The 23155-nt window shown below is 42.6% G+C and overlaps 1 long non-coding RNA gene across 3 annotated transcripts; it reads left to right on the top strand.

Moving 5' to 3' along the window:
• Positions 1-936: 936 nt before the first annotated feature.
• Positions 937-22464, top strand: LOC102550307 (uncharacterized). 3 transcript variants are annotated; one of them, XR_015686369.1, is made up of 5 exons: positions 937-1174; positions 9051-9153; positions 17084-17378; positions 20516-20643; positions 22171-22464. It is a non-coding gene; the product is annotated as an uncharacterized LOC102550307 (long non-coding RNA). The 3 variants fall into 3 exon arrangements; XR_015686370.1 differs by lacking the exon at positions 9051-9153 and having other exon boundaries at positions 941-1174; XR_015686368.1 differs by lacking the exons at positions 17084-17378; positions 20516-20643; positions 22171-22464 and adding an exon at positions 9687-10486 and having other exon boundaries at positions 976-1174.
• Positions 22465-23155: the final 691 nt, after the last annotated feature.

Below are 23155 nucleotides of genomic sequence, written 5' to 3'. Positions count from 1 at the left end.
ATAGAAGCTGGTTAGCTCCTGGGTGATGTGACTTTACCTGGTACCATCACTAGGCCCAGAGGTCAAAAGCTGTCTCCCTGGTTAACCTTTAATCTGTGGCTAGAGATGGGGCAGGGATGGTTAAAGTCCATCTTCATAAATCTAACTCCTACTTTTAGTCAAATACAGAGAAGATGGAGAACTCTTCAATAAACATTTTTTCCTAATTACAGGCAACTCAATGTTCCTTCACATCTTGGGGAGGCACAATCTAATTCACAAGTAAAGAACAGAATTCATTCCACGCCATACCGAACCCAGAGGTGGCTCACATAGAGATGGGTGAGGAGGGGACTTGACAGAAAAGAGTCAACACTAAAACAGTCACTCAGCTTTTGGAGTGCAACCACATCTCTCCTCCCTTATATATTTGCTCCTTGCAAATATAAGAGGGATGTAGTCACACCTCAGATAACAGCACTGGACCTGTTTAACCTGCCTCTCAAGGTACTTAATGAGAATGAGATAAAGGCTGATCCTTGTCTTGGGTTAGGCAAAAACAAGCATTGATGACAAAGCTTCTTCCTAGACTGAGGCTCTTTCCTTCTTTGCCTCTCAAGATATAATGGAAGACTTTCAACAAGACACTCACATGTTTCTGGGTCCACAATGTGCCTGAAATTGGCTTTAGATGTGATTTTTAGTGTAGGCAACACTTGAAGGTCATCATCCTTGAGAGATTGACATCTTTTGTTTTGTTTTGTTTTGCTTTGCTTTGTTTTGTTTTTCTTTTCTTTCCTTTCCTTTTCTTATCTTATTCTTAAGCTTCTATTTTCACTTTCTTCATTCCAGCCCTGCATACTGGTATTGTTGGTATTCTATCTAAGCTCCACCCCCACAGCTACCTGGCAACAACCAGGTATGCTCCGCCCCACAGTTGCCTGGCAACAACGTTATGCCTGACTATAAAAGGGGCTGCTTGTCCCCCTCCTCACTAGCTCTCTTCTCTCCTCTGCTCTCTTGCCCTCTTCCCCTTTGTCCCTTCTCTCCCCAGTTCCCTTTCCCCTTCCCTCCACATGCTCATGGCCAGCCTTTTCTTCTCCCCTCTTCTATTCTCTCATTAAACCTCTCCATGTGGAACCATGTTGGCTTGCTTGGTGTGGTCTGATGAGAGCCAAGGTTTAAACCCCAAAAGGTATGCTCTCTCACATGCATATCTCTCCATAGTTAACCCTGTTGATCTGACACAGTCTTGAGGCCAGCTTCCACTAAAGTTGACCTATGGGATCCCTTCTATTCTCTGGAGCTGGTGGGGTCTCTAGTGGTGTCAAGCCTCCGTTTACAATTGAAATTTTTTATTCTTGTGTTTTCTTGTTTTACCAGGCAGCCATTTAAAGGTACAACATTTTCTATTTTAGAATACCAAATTTTAAAAGTGTAGCTTGTATTACTCCCCCTCACATGCACACACACACACACACACACACACACACACACACACACACACACACCACAGTCTTGATCTAATCTGGACCTGGGGATCAATCTAGTCACATTCACTTCAAGTAGCATAGGCAGAAGAGTTTACTGATAACCAAGAAAAATAATAAGTGAAGAAAATAACATGTAGTTATAAAGGAAGAGTGGAGGTTATATCTACTCATATTTTACAGACAAAGTGAATGTTGAAGAACTGTCAAGCAGCTTGACCAAAGTGTACACAAGCTAAGATGGTTCTGGAACCAGGGCCTGCCATTTTATTCCCATTGTGCTGCTTTCACAGGAAGCACCGTGGACAAGGAATATACAGTTAGCATATCATCCAGGATCAGATAGCTACAGTACATCAAAGACTAGATGTAACACCATGTTTTATGCAAATTAGGAGTGTTATTTGGCAGTCTAGGCTCCTTCTAACATCCCAGAACACTTTCTTCAAACCATGCCTGTATTCTGACTGGTGTCAGGATGGATTTTTAACCAGATCATACATGTCTCGAGTAGGAAGAGGGGAGCTGAGGGAAGTGAGTACTTTACGCCAGATGAATTAGCTAGTCTCCTAAAGAATTTTCCAGAATTCTGCATTGTGTGCCTTTTGTTTTCATCCCCCAACCTGGGGGAGAGCGGTGTCACATGGTCTATTCTAGCTCACAGGCAGTAGAGCCCTGTCATCCTGGATTAAATGGGGTTCTTTAAGGAAGCAGCAGCTGTATTCTGTAGGCAACATGCAGTCTGCACAAACTGGAAAATTGGCTCTAGGTGCATGTCCTTCAAATGGGAGGAAATGTGGGGAACAGCAGAAGGTAATGGACGAACTCGGTCTCACTGCACTAAATCTTTCAGCAGTGTTTGGAGAACAGATAGCTCCCCTTCGTGATATTTAATTGCCCCTTGTTTCCCAGGAAATCATCTCCTGCTTTCCTCCTCTAAGATTCAACATTTCTTTCAGTGTCTTTGACTACATCATCCTCCTTTTCTGACCTCTGACACCAGAGAGCCTATAGGCTGAGTCCACAAGAGAGTTTCTCTGTCTTTGCTTCCTCTCTGGATGTCTCCTCTAGTATCATGACTTCATTGATTCTTTATATGATTCTTACCAGATTTTATCACTGCCCTTTTCTCTACCCTCTAGTCTTGAGTACCTGTCTGCTACAAAACATATCCATGTTTAATAGGCTCCCCAATGTAATGTATTTAAGAATCAAACTTTCTTATTCAGGCCAGCTCTCAGACTCTTTTGTGTGTGTATAAGAGTAATTTTTAAAGAGAAGAAATGTATTTCTCTACATTCTGGATCTCAGGAAATCATGTGTCATGGGTAGGCATGTAATGAAGAGCGTCCTGTTGCATCATAACATGGAGGAGAACACCATACTTTGTGTGTATGTGTGTGAGAGAGAGAGAATAGAAAATTCACTTTTATAACAAAAACAACTCACATTTCATGAATCCACTTCTACTATAAAAGGATAAATCAAAACAATCCTCAAAACTGATGCCTATTCACCCCCACGTTTGATGTCTCCATGATAATGGTAAGTCATGCTTCTGCCCAAAGCCCAGGTTCAGACTAACTTCTTTGGCTTGTTCTTACCCAGTGTGAGACCTTCATGACCTACAGAGACTTTTACCACCTTTTACAATTTTCCAGAACTGCATTGACGGTTAGTAACTAGTATTTTCATAGATATAACTCATAACTAATCTCTTTGCATCTATTCCTACTTTTGCAGTTGGTTTTTGTTTTGTGAGATGGGTTCTTGCTGTGTAACTCAGGCTGGCTTTGAACTCACCATTTTTCCTGCCTCAGCTCCCTGAGTATATACGACGGCACTCAGGCCATGCCTTCTTCAGTCTTTGGTATTCACTTCTACAGTGTTGTACAGAACATTTCTCTTAGACTCAACTCCTCATGCTGTGGCTAGAGCTAGGCTTGGAAAGTAGAAATTGGGTAGTCTTCCGGTGTAGCTCCCATAGCTTTGCTATAAAAGTTAACATACTTTATGATAAAACTATGGAGTGTAATCCTCCTCCCATGAGAATGCTAGGCACACTGACATAGGTGACTCACTGACCTCAGCTACATGCCACATCTAGACCAAGGATTTTGCCAGACCTTTGGAGAACTTAGGCTGTAGCAAGGCTGCTGTCTGGCAGCTTACTGTTAGGATTGTCCCTGTGTTGATCAGTCCTCGGTTGAATCTGCCTTCTAGAAAAAGATGCCTCAGACTGTTGACTTTGCACCCACAGAGGCCAACTTGCACCCTACTGGAGTAACTCGATTACAATGAAATTGGAACTCATTCTCTCTGTGTGTAATGTGCCCTGTCCGTTCCCTGTTTGTTTCACTCTTTAGGTGTGAAATCCTTCTTTGAACTTATTTGGCTGATATAAAATAGGCTTTTTAAAAGTTGGCTAATGGCTTATAAGGAGAGGCCTCTGTAACCGTGTCTCTCCTCTTCACCATGTTTGTACATGTCTAACCACACTGACCGTTTGCTCAACCTTAGACACATTAACCAGAGTCTTCTCCCTTGGCCCTGGCTATTCCCTATTTCAGGAATTCCCCATTCATGGCCTCCCCTGATCTGTTCTCTGTTCTAATAGTGTCCTTTCCTTTGAAAGGTCTTCCCAACTAACATGATAGCTATTTTCCTCACACCCGCAGTCTGCATTATTTGATTTTCATAGTGACAATCATCTGCCACCATAGCATACATTGATTAATACCCTTTTTCTCTCAGTCTTTCTACATGAGCTTGTCTGCTCCTTAAAAGCAAGAATTAAGGTGTTTTTCCCAATATTTTACCATTAGCACTTGTGGTGGTTAATCTTCTTTACTAATTTGACAAGATTTAGAGTCACCATGGAAACAAATGTGATTGTGTCTATAAGGGTGATTCTGGATAGGATTAGATAAGGGAAAGACTCCCCCCTTAATGTAGGTGGTACCATCCAATGGAGTGGGGTTTCAAAAGAAGTAAAAGTGAGTAGGGCAGTAGCATTCATTTCCCTGACTACCACTGTGGCTACAATGTGACTAGCCACCGCACACCCCTGCTATCATGCCTTCCCCATCATGATGAACTCTATCCTCAAACTCTGAGCCAAAGGGGGAAAAATCTCTGTCATCTTTCATTCATCAGACACCACTGCAAAAGTAGCTTCTCTGCGCTTTATAGTCAGTGGAAGCAGAGATCAGAGACCTCCATACAGTTTCAGGAGACAGTACTGACCGTGGATATGCACATGGTCTCTGGCCTCAGCATGGTCTCTGGTGGCAGTACAGACCACTGTATCAATAAGGCACTCAGCAACAGTATAGACCATGGACATCAACATGGCCTCCCGGGGACACCAACTTAGCTCCTGACAACAAGGCTCATGGATACCAACATGGCTTCAGGTGGCAACATTAGCCTAGCTTTCAGTGGCCACAGACATCAACCCATCCTCCCCCCAACACACACACACACACACACACACACACACACACACACACACACACACACACACGTAAGCCTGATGCAGTAGGACCACAAATCCCAACATGGCCTCAGGTGGCAGTACAGGAGGCTCACATCAACATGGCCCCCAGAAGCTATATAGTCCCCAGACATCAACATGAATTTAGGAAGGAGCACAGACCTTGGACATCCTCATAACCTTTGGTGGTAGATAACACAGGCTTTTGAGAGTCTTAAAGGGAGTTTACTTCTAAATGTACTTTATTCCAAGAGATAGGCAGATCAAGTTGGCAACACCCTTATCGAATTCCTCCAAGGAAACATACTATGTGGCTATTTCTATGACTATTAATTCCCTCCACCTTGAGAGGCACTTTGTCTTCCAACTGAAATTGAAAAGATAATCCCTGTTTAAACTGAAGAGGCGTTAAGATCACATTGTAGTGTTCTGAGGCCGTTGCTGAAGTTGAACATTAGAAACTGACTGGACCAATAGCATCAGCCTGTCCCTTGCAAAAGGGATAAGGATGCTGACATTCTATTCAATCCACTGCTTGAGTATTTGAAAGAATGATGGGAGGACAGGTACATACATAGAGCAAGGATCAGGTCCTCAGCAAGGTGAGAAAGAGGACCAATTATCCTGGTGGCAGTGGTCCAAGAAAACCTTTGTAGGTCAGGGGATAGATGGCAACTTTGCATATTAATGTTAGGGATGAATAGAAGGGGTTCCAAGAGCCACAGGACAGGACATACTTCTAAAGATCTCTTCAGATTTCTCAGATGCAAAAAGAACATATAGAAGGAACACTAGAACATATTTTTTACTATTATCTCATGGTAAGAAAAAATCTTAGCAGGATTATAAACACCAGAGTTCATAAACAAGAAAATAAGTTAATTTGTATAAAATTACATGGGACAGTAAAAAAAAATTAATGACTGATGAATGGCAAGCAAATGACAAACTGAGATTATGTGTTCAATGTATGAACTCCCAATTAACTGGTGGATACAGAGAAACAGCAAGGCAACAGAAAATGGATCAAGGGCAAAAAAGAAAAGAAAGGAAAAAGAAAGAAAGAAAAAAAGAAAGAAAGAAAGAAAGGAAGAAAGAAAGAAAGAAAGGAAGAAAGAAAGAAGCAAAGCTTTGGTACAGTGAAGACTATCCCTTTCTCTCTTGAATTTTTTCTTCTCCTTTCTTTTCTCCCTCTCTCCTTCTTTCCTTCCCCCTTTTCCCTTTCTTTTTTGTCCTCTTTCCTCCCTCCTTCCATCCCTACATTCTTCCCTACCTCCTCCCTCCCTCCTTTCCTTCCCCACTCCCCTCCCTCCCTTTCCCTCTGTCTCTTTACCCCTCTTACCTACTCTCCTGCTTGTCCTTGGTTTCCACAGATAGGCAAGGTGGGCAGTGCCAGCTCCTCAGTTTTCGTGATACTCCTGTTGGGTAGTCTCCTACAGAGATGCTGCTCTGCCTGAGGCCTGCCTTCTCCCCACACCTCAGGTCAGCCTGGGTGATGGCTGATGGGAGGTCAGACTCCCCTGCTCTTCCTAATGAGCTACCTGCCTCTGCATCCTCCTCTTTACATTTTGGGGAACTTTTTTCAGTAAGTTTAAAAGTCCTGTTTGCTGGGATTAAGACCTTTTTCCATTTGGAAGCTTACCTCTTCTTAAAAGCAAAAACAAACACGTCAGTAGCTCTAGGATTTAGGATAGGAGATGCTGGAGGCCTGAAAGGGGAGGCAGCTCTCTCCCATGTGTCCTTCCACACAGCAGCTGGATCACTACCTACCCCAAGAGTAGAAAAACCTGAAAACAGAAGTTCTCTTAAGGGCTGTTCACGGCTTCTAACTCGGTTCCTTTCCTTGCTGGTACCCAGAGTCTTTTCAGGGATCTTCCTCTGCACCATCAGGGCTTCCGACTTTCAGTTTGTGTTTAGGGACCCCTGACACAGACTTGAGCCCAAGAAAATGGAGAATCCTCACTCTTGTTCTCAACAAGTGTATTGAGTTATATTCTGAGATCGCCTGAAGCTAACTGGGCAGAGAGTTCTGCCTCAGCTCAGTTGAAGACCCACTGGGTCCTCTTGCCCAGATGATCTCATGTTTCTAGTGCTGACTTATTAGTGAAGGGAACTGTTTACATTTTGGTTCATCAGTTTGATGGGTTTTGTAAAAGGCTATATTTTCCCTGAGAACATGGTGTCCAGGAAACTGGAGGAATCTTGCTGTCTTCACCTCTACACACAACTCAGGTTCTCATTCGTGCATGACAAGCAACTTCACAGGCTAAGCCACTTCTCAGAGCCATGTCAGTCTTCTTGGCACAGTGTCTCGGAATCCCAGAGATGAGATAATTTTTTCCATCTAGTGTTACCTTTGAGCTGTATGTCCTGGCACTTCTTTACTTTCTTAGACCTTTTTCTTGAAGCAGAACCATTGTCTTGCTCCTCCAAAGCCATCTATGACTCTCGCCTTCAAGTCATGGGATATATCTTTCATCACTGTCCTTTCACTGTCTCTAATAATGACCTCACCAGCTCCCATTCCACTCACGTACAATGGCCTTGCCCTTTTCCCTTCAACCCTACCATTCCCAGTTGGTGTGCTCAGGAAAATAGATCCACAAAGTCTCTGTACTGCCACGGGGTCTTTCAACCCTACAATGAAACACAGAACATGTTCTGAGTAGGATAGGGGAGTGGTGGGAGAGCTGGCAGAAGAAAACCTGGAGAGAATAGGAATTGCATAATTAGCATACCGAACCTTTCCAGCTCTGGCTTGTTCTGGTGTCTGTTTTCTTAAGAACATCTGATGTGGAGGTTAATGGAACATCAGTGTGAAGTCTGGTTTACTACCTTTATTCAGTTACTCGATATAGCTGTTTCAGTGTGAATGAGGCTCCATCTAGGATGGTGAAAAATAAGAAATACCTATTTCAAATAATCTCTCCGTGTTCGGTGAGTACATCTACTATTCTGTCTTCTCTAGAGTATTTTCTTTGGGTGGATGAACAGGCGTTTAATAGGGGAGTAATTGGACATGTGTAGCATACTGCTAATGAGGTTTAGATGCTCTTCCACAGACCGCTCTTGGCTTGCCTGCCTGGCTATCCCACTTGGTTCAGAATAAGATTTATGGTTGTATAGTGGAGCAAGCATTTAATCCCAGCACTCAGGAGGCAGGGGTAGGTGTACTTCTGTGAATCTGAGGTTAGCTAGGGCGACATGAAAGACCCTGTCTCAAAAAAACAAAAAGAAGGGGTTGAGTATGTAATTATTTATGATAAACATATGATAGTCTATTCTGCCTGCATGGTCTAAAAGCTCCAATTGTTTTATATGAAACAACGCCCCCCCCCCACCTCTATCTCTACTAATTTTTTTATTGTAATCAGGAATTCTATAGTTGACCACTATTTTATACAGCAGGCAACATCTCTGGGATAGCGGACATATTCACTTAACAAGCCAATATCTTCCTCAAGAAGAGGAATCCATCCATTGGTTATTTTTATTGATGTGCGCGCGCGAGCTCGTGTGTGTGTGTGTGTGTGTGTGTGTGTGTGTGTGTGTGTGTGTGTGTGTTGTTTGTTTGAGTTTTTGTTCTTACTGTTGTTTTGTTTTGTGGCATGATTTTATCTGAATGTTTTCTGTGAAATTTCAAACCCAGGACAAAACAGCTGAAGTGCCTATTTAACATATCAAAGAGACCTGGCCTCCAGGTTTGTCTGGTAACCTTCATCCTCTGTCCTGAACTCTTCAGCCCAAGGGTTTGGGCTGCCCATCCCCTGGAGGCTCTTTCCTATATAATCCCCACATTTTGGTTACCAGCATCTTTTTTGTGCCTTTGCCCTCCTGGATGCTGTGTTGCTTCCCCTCTGTCCCTTTTCCTTTCTGTCAACCCTCTCATCACATGGTTCAGAGCCATGACTCTGCAAGATGTCCCTGCGTTTGGCTATGCTCTTCCTTTTATCTACAATAAACCTTCTCCTCCACCATAGGAGCAGTCATGGTCTTTCCTTTTCTTTTTCTTTCTTTCTTTTTATTTTTAATTTTATTTATTTATTTAAGTTTTTTATTGGATTTTTTTTCTTTCTTTTTTAAAGTTCAGTTTCAGTTTGAAAGAAGCAGCTAGGACCCTGACACCACAGCTTCCGTGAGAAATGGACAGTGTCTGCTAGAAGCACAGTATATGACACAGAGTATGTGGTACGTGAGTGACACTGTCATTTCAATGTCTGTTAACCAAAACTACTTTTAGATATTTTTCCTGTTTCCTTCGCTAGATAGTTTACAGTCTTTGTTCTTTAGATGATAGGCTGTTTTTTTCCCAGTTTTATGGCTCCCTGGAGAAATCTCTAAAATTATTGAGGGATATCTATTTTGCTAACAGAGTCTTCCCACAGCTGTCACCTCTGTCCTCAATTTGGGAGGGAGAGTGTGCCAGGCCCAGAAGTCGACTCTAGAGAGATTGTAGCTGTCTTCTCCATGTTCTTGCCTTAAAAAAGGGACAGTCAGACAATCCTACCTTCTTCCATACATGGGCCCTTTACCAACTCTCTCATAGGAAAGGCAGACGGAGAGGTTGAAAAGGTTGACTGGAGACAAGAATAGTGGTAAAGAATCAAACAGAAACCTCCAGGCTAGACCTGCCTTCCTGGTGTTCCTAGGTGTGATACCACACATTCTTTTAGAAGGCTAATGGCTAATGCTAATGGCTCTCTCTTCTCTGCCTTTTCTAGGCTAAAATAGTAGCCTCTATTGAAAGGGCCATTCTCTGTGTTCTGCCTGTTGCCAAAACCATCAACACAGACTCATCAACTCAGGTCGGCCATTTTCATGAGAATCTCCCACAGTATTATTCATAGCAGCTCAGGAGCTCATCTTTGATTCAAGAAATAAGCTGGACATTGTGGTATGCAACTGGGAGCTGAAGCTGGAGGATTGTATGTTTCTGGCCAATTCAGGCTACATGGAGAAACTGAGACACAAGAAAAAGAAAACCTATAGGAGTAGCAAGAGAAAGGGAAGAAAGAGAAGAGGAAGAAAAAGAGAAAGAGGGATTTTTAGATCTTTAAGAAGAAAAAAAAATTAATTTGTAATTAAACCCAGGCCCAGAGGCCTACATTTGTGAACTTTAAAGGAAGAAGCCAGATCAATACTAAAACTCTTTCAGAAAGTTTCCCAATTCCTTTCAGGAGGCCGCCATCCCTTGTAGGATGATGTCATCATGCAGGTGAAGGCAGGTGCAAGCTAGGACAAGGCCTGTCATTGGATGAGAAGGCAGGAGGGGCAGGAGAAAGGTTTTAGAGAGAGGAGAAAACTGGAGCAAAGAAGAGAAGCAGCAGAGAGAACATGGAGGCAGATGTTAAGATTCTTCTCTGTACCTTTACAGTTGTTATGAATATTCTTAAGGGATGGGTGTGTACAGGGCTTTGTGTATCTAGGTGGGCAATTATATATTATCAATTGGTTGTAAGTTAATTGTGTGGATGTATTGTACATTGAACATTTAACACATAAATCTGCTTGTTGGGTTCCAGTCTGTTGAGTAATGATTTCACTGGGTGTTGGGACTATGAACAGAGTTTGTGACAGGAAGCCGTACTAGTCTATAGAATGCTTGGGGCTAACATGGTATGGGGCCATGCTACCATGGCCTGCAGAAGGCTATGTGACTCTCAGGTGTGGTAACAACTACCAAGGGGATGGTGTGTGAAAGCAATCACAGAGAAACAGTTAGAGTGTGCGGATCCTCAGGAGTAGGAACGAGCAGGAACCAGGCCAAGTGTCATTTTTTATAATTTTACAGCAACAATCCCTAACCAGATGGAGTCTTCGGAAGAATTATAAAACTAGGTTCAGGAACACAGGTATGAAGATAATACCATACCATAAAAACAAATAGCAAAATGTGGGGATTATACATATAAACAAGCACAACATATTTAAGAACATAATCTAGCTCATGCCAGTTATCGGGATACATTACAGTAATGGCATAAAGGAGGTTTAAAAAATCATCATCCCAGTGGAAGCAGGAAAAGCATCTGGAAATTCTAACACCCTTGATTGACGTCATGCTCTGAGTCCCTTCAGGGGTGGGCTGTAACTTGGAGGTATAAGCAAGATAAACCCTTTCCTCCCTGAGTGTACTTTTGGTCAAAGTGTTTCTTCACAGCAACAGAATGGAGCTGGAACTCCACTGCTGATTTAATGTGGACATACTAGGCCTCCTTACTCTGAGAGTGAGAGGGCTGACAGCAAAGTCATAGCTGATAGCCTAATGGATGAAAGGCCGCATTAGTTTCCTGTAAAGGTGAGGACAAGGAAGGCTGCAGCTGCTTTTATCAAACACCGTGCTGGAGGTGTCAGTGGGTACCAACACAAAGAGAAGAACAGGAATGTGAGGGAGGAAGTGAAGTGGGAGGATGGTCATGCTCTCGGCATAGAAAATCCTAAGGAATCTAAAAATCTATTACGATGAAGTTTAGCAATATTACAGGACAGCTGATCAGTTTATAAAAATAGGCTGCATTTCTGTACTCTAAAGTTTCAATAAAGTTTCAAAAGGGAGGAAAATGCATTTCAACAAAGAAATTATCTTCTTATGTAGTAAGTACATAAGAATATAGTCGATATCATTATCCAACAGAAGGTGCAATTCAGAATCACGAGGATCCACTTCATATTCATGGGATTTGCTGCAGTGAAAATGACTCTCAATACCAGCTGTTGGTGAGGATGTAGAGAAACTTGACGGAAAGGACTGCATTGGAGCAAATTCTCAAATGTAAAGGATTAAAGCCACTTCAGGAAAACATACTATTTAGAGTGAGGTATAGACATAGCATAGGGAGCTGCAATTCAGTCCTGGGTTATTAGTCATAGAACGTTAACACATGTCTTCATGACATCATTGATCGTAGCCCGGAACTGGAAGTCATTATACAGCCCAGCCTTAGGCAAATGGAGGAACAAACTACATTCTGTCTCTGTGTAGAATACTGCTCTTCCACAAAAGGAACAAAATACTTGCAATAATATGGATCGATCCCAAAACAGTATGCTAAGTAAAAGACACTAGACTTGACAACTACATATTGTGAGTGGTTCTACTTGCCCAAACTTCCTAGAAAAGGAAAGATGATGGAGACAGAGAGCAGGGAATACGGATTGGCTGCAAATGAGCATGAGGGAACTTTCTAGATGACAGAAACTCAGCTATAATGGTAACACAAGTGAAAACATGTCACAACTGTTTGACCTGTGTGTGCTGCTGGGACATAGCTGGCAGCACTGAGTTCACTACAAAGGGAAGGATCCACTCAGCTCATCTGCTGTGCACTAACGACTCTGAGAAGTCATGCACTCATTGAACGAAGTCCATTAACGGACAATAGCCCTTGTGGAGATGTTGAAATATTGCAGATGCAGGGCCACATACCTCTGGCTCTCTCAGCCCTTCAATTAGCCACTTGCTCCACCTTTGTGACTATTTGGTAAGTCGTTCTGGAAGCTTCCACCAACAAGTTAAGAACATGACCAAATAGCACTCCTACTTACCTGTGTACACACCAATGTATTCGGAAAAGTGTTTCGATTTCTTATTTTCTTTGTTCTGATACTCTGCAAACTTCATGAAGCTATTAGACCATTGGCATGCAGAGTTTGGGATAAGCTAAACCCGTGTTCCAGGCTATTGTAACATTCTAAATGATGTCATCGAATTGACATACCTGAATCCCCCCTTATCCAATAAGGCCATTTTCAGAGCCCATTTCCCATAAGGGGCTGGCAAAGGGCGAAGGAGTGAGCTCTCTCAGATCCCAGCAGGTAACTGCAAACTGTCTGTGCTTGCTTCGCTATATCTTTACGTTTGTCAAGATTAATCTGAATGTTGTCTTCATTTCAGATATTGAGGCTTCTAGAGTAATAGTTATCTTAATGAGGCTACATTATGTGGTCAATTCTATACACTTGGCATCTGTCATGTAGCCATTGGCCAAGTGTGGTCCCCACGGAAAATGTGTGAAGCCCAACTTTATTCTGGGTTTACGGCTAGCAATATGTCCACATCCTGAGTCAGTATGGCACCTCCTCATTTAAATACTCCTATAAAAAGAAGAGAATACATGCTTCATTTTTTCTGAAGGTGGTTGAAGAGAGGATTTTAATACCTTAAAACGGTTTTTTAAAGGTATTCTCTACATGAACAATTTAATTTAAAGTGTGTTGCCAAATGCATGGACCCATGTGAAATGGCTATTTACCTATCTGTCAAAGGAGACTTAACATAAGGAAGATATATTATCATAATTGCTAACTGTCTAATAATGTGAAAAATGTGTATTATCACCCTTTTGTTAAGGTCTGAAACCAGTCCCTTAAGCTTTTCACAGTCAACTATTCCACTCTTGACTAACTTCTTATAATTCTGTGGCTCAAAATTCATACCAATTTTGCTAAACTTAAAGACACAATTTCAGTTGTGACTCTGCTGGAATTAAAGCAGACATAGGTTTATAGATATTCTGTTGCATTCATTTTCTTATACCATTGAGCTGAGGTTGGTAATGTTGGCATTCAGGACGAGGGATCATCCATCAGCCTGCCCATGCATATCGATCCCACAGACTCTCAAAGGCCATTAATATGCTTTGTCGGTAACAGGCAAGTTTCCCCCAGGACATGCAGGAAGGTGTGACTAAGTCATCTTATGGTCATTTATACTAAGTTCATCATCTAAAATTTTATAATATAAATGTTTAAGAACACATCTATACCTCCTTCAACTGTACTTATCATGGTTGTGGAATGAAAATCTTTCTCAACGTGGACTGCACCTTTTCTTTCTACATGCCACCAGCAGCAGGGAAGAGAGGAAAAGAATCTATTGATCAAAATACAATGGGAAGTTATATCTGTGTGGAGAATGCCCTTCATTCATGTATCAGCCTAAGTGGGGGAGTATCACGAGACTGTCTCAGACTTGCCAGTTGCACAATATGACACAGACATAATTATTATTTATTATAGCCCAGGCCTTAACTTAGGCTATTTCCCAATAGCTCATATAATTTAAATACCCATTTATTGTAATCTCAATTCTGCCATGTGACCCATTAGTTACCTCTCCTTCAGTCCTGGCACTTGTTCCTTCCTCCATGTCTGGCTGGTAAATCTCCCACCTCTGACTCTCCCAGAGTTCCTATCTCTGCCTGGAAGTTCTTCCTATCCTCTCCTACTTTGCTGTAGATTATTCAGCTCTTTACTAAAACAATAAAAAGGTGATGGAGAAGATGTTTACAAAACACCAACACTGAGACAAGTGATACTTCATAAAAACAACAATACCATAGTCCTGGTCTGTACTCAGTCAAATGTCTGCCTGCACAGAAACCAGCATTTGAATAATACAAAGACAACCTTTACACAAGGCACGAGAGAGTATCCCAACAGGGGGATGATGTTGCTGCACCAATTGAAGACAAGAGAAGACATTGAACAAGAAATGACCATTGGTAATTTGAGGCAATGGACTCAAAAGCTGTGTCAAATGATTATGAAAGCTATCCCTAGAGTACCGATTATGTGACTGTGGATGCTATAGTGGGCATGAAATGTCTGCTTTGGGTGACAGTGGTAGAAAGTACACAGAACCAATTTCTACCCTCATAAGTTGGAGCTATAGGCAGAATCATAGAGCACTGCTAGGAGAGCCCAGCTTGGGTCTTTTTAAAATGGCTTCTTGCCACTGGTGAAGCACCCAAAAGAGGAGTTTTCCAGGTAAAGCAGTGGTCCAAACTTTCTGTGCTATTTGTCTCGGTGTTTCTGTCTGTCTCTTATTCTCTGTCTCCCCGTGTGTGCACGTGTGTGTATGTGTGTGTGGTGGTGTGGTGTGTGTGGTGTGTGTGTTGGGGGGTATGGGTATGTGGTGTGTGTGTGTGTGTGTGTGTGGTGTGGTATGTGTGTGGTGTGTGATGTGTGTGTTGGGGGTATGTGTGGTGTGTGTGTGTATGTGTGTGTGTGTGTGTGTGGTGTGGTATATGTGGTGTGTGTGTGTGTGTGTGGTGTGTGTGTGTGTGTGCGCGCGCGCGCGCATGCACACATACCCCACTCTTGTTCTCTCAAGCTCTCACCTTTTAAGTGTTACTGCAAGTACAATGTAGATTTCCTTTGTCTCTCTTTTTCTTATGCCTCACCCTCTGCTTATGTCTTCCCTCACAAGAAAAATAGCACTCGCCTCTTCCCCACTCCTCCATTCAGGGCTAATCCTTTTGGAATGGGTTTTGACCTGTCTTCTAGTCTACTCTGCAAAGCTTCGAAGTTTACTTTCTGATTGAAACTAGTGTTTTTCTGCTCTCAGCTGCCTCTTGGGATGGCTGTACACCAACTATCCTTTTAATGTTAGAGAATCTAGCAATTTGTGCAAGGGGACCATCTGCCATCTTCCAAAAGGCTAAGTAGAGGAACTAAGATAAGCAGCACCCCTCTTCAAAGATGGCCACAGTGGGTTAGAGCTGGGAGTGGAGGTGAATAAAAGATCCTGGGACCATTTAGGAGAGATCTGATTGAAAATCCAGTCCTCAGCCATTGTTAGCATAAGACCCTAAAAGAACTTCAAAGATTCTTAGCTGCATTGCTATAGCTAGAGTGTACTATATTACATGAAGAGAAACAAGTGCTTTAAAATGCACAAGGGACATTACATCCAGGTAAGTGGGAGGTGACACCCCAGCAAGCCTGTCAATAACTTACAATGCCTGGTTCTGTTTCTATCTTAATAGTTAGGGTTTTAACAAATATTAATGACTGCTATAATATATAATTCATAAATAAATTCTAGCATATCAAGAAATGGTTTCTTCACTAAGGAAAGTTAATTTGGACTGGCAAAAGGGTTCAGGAGGTTAGCACACCTGCCACCAAGCGGGACAGTCTAATTTCAATCCCCAAGACCCACACTGTGGAAAGAAGAATCAAGTCCTTCAAGTTGTCCTCTGATTTCCGTGTGTGTGTTGTTTGTGGCATCTGTGCGCCACATGTACACACACACTTACATACACAAATACAAATAATAATTGTATGATTCTATGTACATAACAATCACATCTAAGGGATAGAGTCATAAGTTGTCTATCACATGTTGAACAATCATTATTAACCTTGAATCATACAGACATGAGACACACACACACACACACACACACACACACAGAGAGAGAGAGAGAGAGAGAGAGAGAGAGAGAGAGAGAGAGAGAGAGAGACTTGCACACATTATGGTTTTGATTTACACTGCATTCTTCCTTATTCTGTTTCCTCTGTCTATACAGTATACAGAGCCTCAGGCTATGTATCTTTCTTTCTTACCTCACTTGGCACGAATATTAGCTCCATTTAACTTTCTGCGTGAGATCACTAGTTCTCCTTAAGATCTTTCTCTGGCTGTGTGAGGTGTTCATGCCTTTGGCTTCACACGACTGCTCAGCCTTGTGCACAAGGGTTTGCCTGCAAAGTAACCAACACACCTTTTATGTTTCCATTAAACTGTGGATGAAAAACATCGCTCACCATAAAAACAATACTTAGGCAAGCAAAATAACAACAGCTTGGAGTGGAATATGGTCAGGTTTGGCAGGCGTCTTCACAAAAGGAGTAAATTTAAAACAACTTTGTTGGTGCTGAGGAGACTAAAATGGCAGACATTGTCCAGGGCCCTGCTTTTCTATAAGGACATTGCTTTGTATGTTGCTCCTTATGTGGCTGCAAATGGATCACAGTGCCCAACTGTCCTTGCTCTGTATGAGTGAAGGGTGAAAAGGGAGTTTAAGCTGCCTGAATTCCCAGATGGGCTGGCTTGGCACCACAACAAGCTGCATAGGTTAATTTTCTGAGGGCAGTTGTAATGGAGTACTGTAAGCTGAGTGATTTAGAACAACCAGAATTTATTCTGATCAGGTGCTGGCAGGGCCTGATTCCTCCAAAGACACCAAGAATGATCCCTGTTTCTTTTAGCCCCTGGCAGTGGCCCAAAATCCCTCATGCCCTTGAGCTTGTAGATGATGTATTCCAGTCACTGTCTCTCATGTTGCATAGCGTTCTCTCACGTATCCATGTGTCTTTTTTTCTGTGACAGAATGTGATCTCTTCTTGTGAGGACACTGGTCATATTAGATTTAAGGCCCACGCTAATGTACTATGACCTCATCTTAGGACGATGACATCTACAAAGATCTCATTTCCAGCATGCCTGCCTCATTATCCCCAGGGGTTTGGAATTGAGTGTGCGTTTTTGAGGGACACAGTTCAACCTCCAACAATGTTTTTCTCTGTGGAATTCAAACACGAAGCATATGCAGACTGCAACTGTCGGGAGGAATTCACAGAAGAGTGATGTGATGAGCCCATGTACAAGCAGAAGCACAGAAAAGGTACAAGATCGAAGCCAAGGAAAGGAGGGAACGGGCTAGAACAGCCAGGGAAGAAGTCAGGATGGTTCTGGAAACGGCCCTGCCCTTTCTTGCCCTTTCATCCTTCTGACTTAACCCTGCTCCTTCCCCTAGGAGTAGGGCCTTTAATAAGAGTCCAGGACGAGGCTTGCTTTAGAGTTGAGCAATCAGAGGTTCTGGGTCATGGTTCTGCCTCTTTGGCCACTGTGTGTGTTATAATCTCTTGACCTCTGGGATCAGGAAGGGAGCCCAAGTACCACTTGCAGTCAGCGCCTCCCTAGAAGAGCGGTTGTGACTCACAAGGCAGCAGGAGCATGCTCAGGCGTGTCCAGGAGGCAGAGGGTGAAAGAGCTGCCCTGTTAGTTCGATTTAGGGAGTCTGAGCCAGGTCTTAGATAGACATGCAGGGCAGGCTAGGCTGACTATGCTTTGTTCTACCAGCTTCGCATCCCGGTGAAAGAGAGGTTGACAGTGGGCCAGGAAAAGGCCAGAGTGACTTAGGCAAAGACTGCGCTTGAATCTTCTAACCTGCTCCCTTCCTGGCTGGGATAGAATAGACTATAAAAACTTCTCGCTACTAGCTGCAACCCAGCTCTACAACTTCTAATCAGAAGTGGTTGGGGCGGGGGACTGAATGAGCACAGATATTCTTAGAGCTCTACCCACCTCATTCCCACCTGATTCCTGCTTTCTGTCTTTGAAGAGAAGCTTTGTGTAAGCAGAAAACAATTTGCCATCCCAGGACCAGCACAATAGGTGCTTATTTAAAATTCCCTCATAACACTGTGAAAGCTTGAGTGATTGAAAATCCATTTTGGTTTAAATTTAAATAGCAGGTTAGAGAAGAAATGCAATTTGGAAACCGGAGAAAGGGCCACTACCTCTGTTGCTCTGCAAAGCCAGGCGGCTGAGCATGGGGATTCCCAGATCTGATTTCCTCTGGATGGCTGGGCAGTTGCTTGACTGTACAGGAGTCCGAGTGAAGGGAAGAATGCTTACATCATGGGAGAGCTGAGCATTGTGAGAATATGAAGGAACATGCGGCCAAGTGTCTTATTTAACACCGAGGACTCCATTGAGAAGTAGTTTTAATAAAGGAGAGATTGGAGAGTCCAAAAGACAGGAAGAATCTGTGTTGTTTGAATTCCTGTTGAGCAGGAAATGACGGGAGACCACCAGGGCTCTGCAGTTTTTGTTTTCAGCCTTCTTTATGTGAGACCAGGAATTTTAGAAAACAAACATTGGCGGTACAGCCATCAACGGAAGTATCATTTGCTAAGAGCTTACAAAGATTTGATATGAGTGCAGGAGGATGCTTATGTTAAAATATTCTACCAGAAAAGCCAGAGGCACAAATACAAATACATTATCAGCTCCGTGTCTTTAGGTTCCTTAAAACAACAAACATAAGCAAACAATAACTGATTTTTCAAATCTGGAGATACGTATGGCAAAATATCGAAAGCAGACGTAGTTACAAAAAGAGTAGTCATTTGTGTTTTTATGTTTTCTATACCAGACAATATCTCTGTTGTGCAAAACCCAACATTATAATCACTTTTAAAAAAGCAATTATTCCAGAATTTAGCCTTCAATGGGGAATGGCTTGGGCATTTCTAGAAACTGTTAGACTTCTCTCTAGTTACAGCTTGTGAAGGTTCTTTTCTGAAGCAACTGGGGAGTTGAAAGTAAAATGACTTTGAGGTCACATCTACATTGTAGTAAATCCACCTTGGACATTGTACAGAATAAATTGGAATCTAAGAAATGGGAGGAGAGGGCTGTTTGTCATGTATAATGGTGTACATGATGTAGATTTTATCTCACATGGGAAGTATGATTTGAATCTGAAAGTCTCTGACAGGCTCATGTTTTGAGCACTTGTTCTCCAGTGGGTAGTGCTGTTTGAAGAGTGTATAGAATCTTTAAGAGGTTGGCTGAGTTGTTGCTAGGGGCTGATCTTTATAGGTTAGGGTAACTTGGGGCCCCTTATAAGCAGTTAAGAACCCATATATAGTAAAATTGCTTTTCTCCCCATTGCAGACAGCAACTTTCTCTAAAAGATGCATAGATATTCTACCCACCTGTATGTGTACAAAGTTGGTTTGACCTGACATATCTTATCCGTGGTGACTGAGCTAAAATCTGTCTGCAAAAGTCCCATGGAAACTATAAAGAGCTCATCTGGGCCCCAGTGGAACAAGATTAACATTTCAGCCACTCTGGCAACTGCGGAGGGAGGATTGAATGTTCAAGTCCTGCCTGGAGTGTAGAGTGAGTTCAAGGTCAGTCTGTGTAACTTACAGACTTTGTAAAACAGTTCAAAAATGAAAGGTTGAGGGTTTACAGCTCAGTGAGGAAACCAAGGCACTGGGCTCTGGGTCCATTCCAAGTACTGAAAAGAAAAGAAAGGAAAAAAGAGAGAAAGAGAGAAAGAGAGAAAGAGGGAGAGAGGTAGAGAGAGAGGGAGAAGGAGAGAGAGAGAGGGAGAGGGAGAGAGAGAGGGAGGAAGGGAGAGAGGGAAGGCAGTTATTCCTATGCAAACAACAGGAAGCAGTTAGACCTTTGAAATACATAACGTTTAACATTGCATTTGTATACAGTCTGTTACACTTGACATTCACTTGGAGAGAGGAATTTTATTCTAGCACCCAATAATAATAACGGAAGTAACAATATAAGAAGACTTTAATAATATCCTTTAATTATAAGCTTAACTTACACCATGTTTGCCTGTTCCTTTAAACTGAAAAGTAGAAGAGCGGGGCCCTGGCTCGTTTTGAACGGTTTCCTTTCTGTGGGCTTTTGACTGTCCTAAGGGATGAGGCTGGTTTGCTTGCAGATTGAACTTGAGTTCCGAAGAAGAAAACTTGAGTTTTTAAACTCAGGTTAGAGAAAACTGTAAACAAAAGGATGCCACTTATTTTTCTTTCTTGGATATTTTAAGAAGCTAGGCTAAAATTATAAATTATTCAGGGTTCCTACTAGGCAGTACTTCTTTCTATGTCCGGGAATAGACCAAAAGAGAGTATGCTAAGTCTGCCAAAGGGTTGACTTTTGGTGTAGTTCCTATAAGAAATCAGTTTTAAAAGCTGACTTTCCCTGTGCTTCCTTTAACAGGCTCAAACCTCGAAGTTCCTGACACAGATAACACCACTGCCAAAACTAAAACAAAGGCCTACTCCAGCAAAGCCCATAGTTCTGGGAAAGTCTCTCAACATACTAACCTTGGTTTTTGCCTTCTGCAGGTCAGCTTCTGGGTAACTCTTCTTGTTAATGGGGATAGGACAACCTAGTACATAATTTTTACCCTTAAAACTCACCCGAGAACGGCTTAGTGCTCCACTGGGGTCCTAAACACCAGCTGACAGTGAAGCCTTTCTGTTGGCTTAAACCCATATCTGAGCAGTCTTCTCTAGTGAGTCCCTCACAACTGCCTATAAGGAGACAAAGAGTCTGATTTGTAATTTCTAGTCACCCACCACATGTTGCTTTGTATCAACAACATGGACGATGCAATTTGTTTTGTTTTTTCTTGGTGTGGCAGAGGGGTCATGGTTAACAAATCATTCCTTTTTTCATTTTTTAAAAATTGTTTTATTTATTTACATTCCAGGTGTTGATCCTCCCTCCTGGTTCCCCCTCGAACAGTTCCCCATCCCACTCTTCCTCCCCATTGCCTCTGAGATGGTGCTTTCCCCCCTAATAGGCCTCCTCCTTCCCTGGGTCCTCAAGTTTCTCAATGATTAGAGTGTCTTCTCCCACTGAGGTCAGATAGCCCTCTGCTGTATGTGCCTGGGGTTTTGGACCGCCTTGTGTATGCTGCCGGGTTGGTGGCTCAGTCTCTGGGACTTCTCTGAGGTCTGGGTTAGTTGAGACTGTTGGTTTTCCTATGTGGTCACCCTCTTTCTCAGCTTCTTCCAGCCTTTCTCTAATTCAACCACAGGGGCTCCTGACTTCAGTCCAATGGTTGGGTGTAGGTATCTGCATCTGTCTCAGTCAGTTTTTTGTTGGACCTCTGAGAGGACAGCCATGCTAGGCTCCTGTCTGTAAGCACATCATAGCATCAGTAATAGTGTCAGGCCTTGGTGCCTGCCACCCATGAGATGGATCCCAAGTTGAGCCAGTCACTGGACCACCTTTCCTTCAGTCTCTTCTCCATTTTTGTCCCTACAGTACTTTTAGACAAGACTGGGTCAGAAATTTTGACTGGGTGGATAAGCCTGTTTCTCCACTTGGGGCCCTACCTATCTACTGGAAGTGGACTCCTTTGAGTTCCGTCTCTCCAATGTTGGGCATTTTGGCTAAGGTCACCCACACTGAGTTCTGAGAGTATCTCACCTCCCAGGTCTCTGGGACTTTCTAGATTGGACCAGAAAAGATAATCCTCCCATTGCATAAAAATCAAAACAAATCATTCTTAAAGATCTCTGTAAGAGATTTCTCTTGTTGACTAAAAGCCATCAACAAAGTATTGGCAGGTCCTATGAGCCCAAAATAAAGGTGTAATATGTCTCCAAATGACTTAGGTTCCTAGTTCATTGCAAATTCATATTCAGAAAATATTTTATTGGCAACTTAAGATGCATTTTTTCAGACTCCTAAGTCCCAAGTTAATATCATTTTCTACGACTGATTGTGTTCACCTGCTCAGCTTCTCTGCTTAAAATGCAGTGACCTCTATCTAAGTGGGAACAGTTGCTGTTCTGTGACTTATGCCTGGTATACCAGTTGGTAACATCCTTTTTTTTTCCTCCCTCGGTAAACGTTTAAAGAATATGGAACAGATGGGTCATGCCAGCCTTCCTGTTTACAAATGTCCTATGGCATTTGCAGAAATCCAGCTTCATCCTTCTCAATTTTATATACCCCAGAAACTAGTCTGAAAATGCTTGTTATAGTAAAGAAGTCTCATCTGGCACAGCTGAAAACACCTTCTGATTGCTTTGATTAGTTCCTCGAATTGCCTGCACAGGGGCTTGGCTTTATCCAGTGCAGAACAATGCTTCTTGCCTCAAATACTCAGTTTCCACTGGGAACGTGTGTAGAACATTGCTGCTGTAAGGTAATGGGGTCACCTGTCTTTTCTTGTCTGAAAATGTAGTTGTGTGTGTTGGTTTCTGTATGGCAAGACATATGGGATTATGGCTGTGTCTCTTTGTCTCCCTTGCTCTGTAGCTTCAGTAAGACTAGACTTTTTATTACGTGACATTGTTCTGAAAGGCTATGGACCCTGCCTTAGAGCTGGTCTGGGATGAATCTCTAGTACAGGGGTGAGAAATCGACAGGTCATGCTACTTTACCACAAAGTCCTTCCTTCAGTAAACCGTTCTTCAGTGGTGGGGTGGGTTAGGAGATTGGCATTTGTCATGCAAGATGGGTGCCTTTTTGGCTACTACTTATCTCATATTAGAGTCAGGGCAAATTTCTTACAGTAGAGGTTTGGTAAGGTTCATTAGAGGAAAGGAAAAAAATTACTTGCCAGAGTCATCAAGGGAGAGACAGCAGGAGATCTCCATACTCTATCTCCTCACAGAGGGATAGGGCAGGATACCCTTTTGGATGTGTGATGGGGTCCAGCCTCGACACAGGATCAGAGTTCTCAACTGGAAGCAGGGATATCTGGAAGGCGCATAATAAATATACACAGACTACTCTTTGGGTACAAACTGACAGGCAATTTCAAGGCTTAAAGTTTCTCTCTCTCTCTCTCTCTCTCTCTCTCTCTCTCTCTCTCTGTCTCTCTCTCTTTCTCTCTGC

Source organism: Rattus norvegicus, chromosome 4, assembly GCF_021556685.1.
Source record: "Rattus norvegicus strain SHRSP/BbbUtx chromosome 4, alternate assembly SHRSP_T2T, whole genome shotgun sequence".
NCBI lineage: Eukaryota > Metazoa > Chordata > Mammalia > Rodentia > Muridae > Rattus > Rattus norvegicus.
Note: the sequence above shows the minus strand (reverse complement) of the source record. Positions and strands in the feature narration are given on the sequence as shown.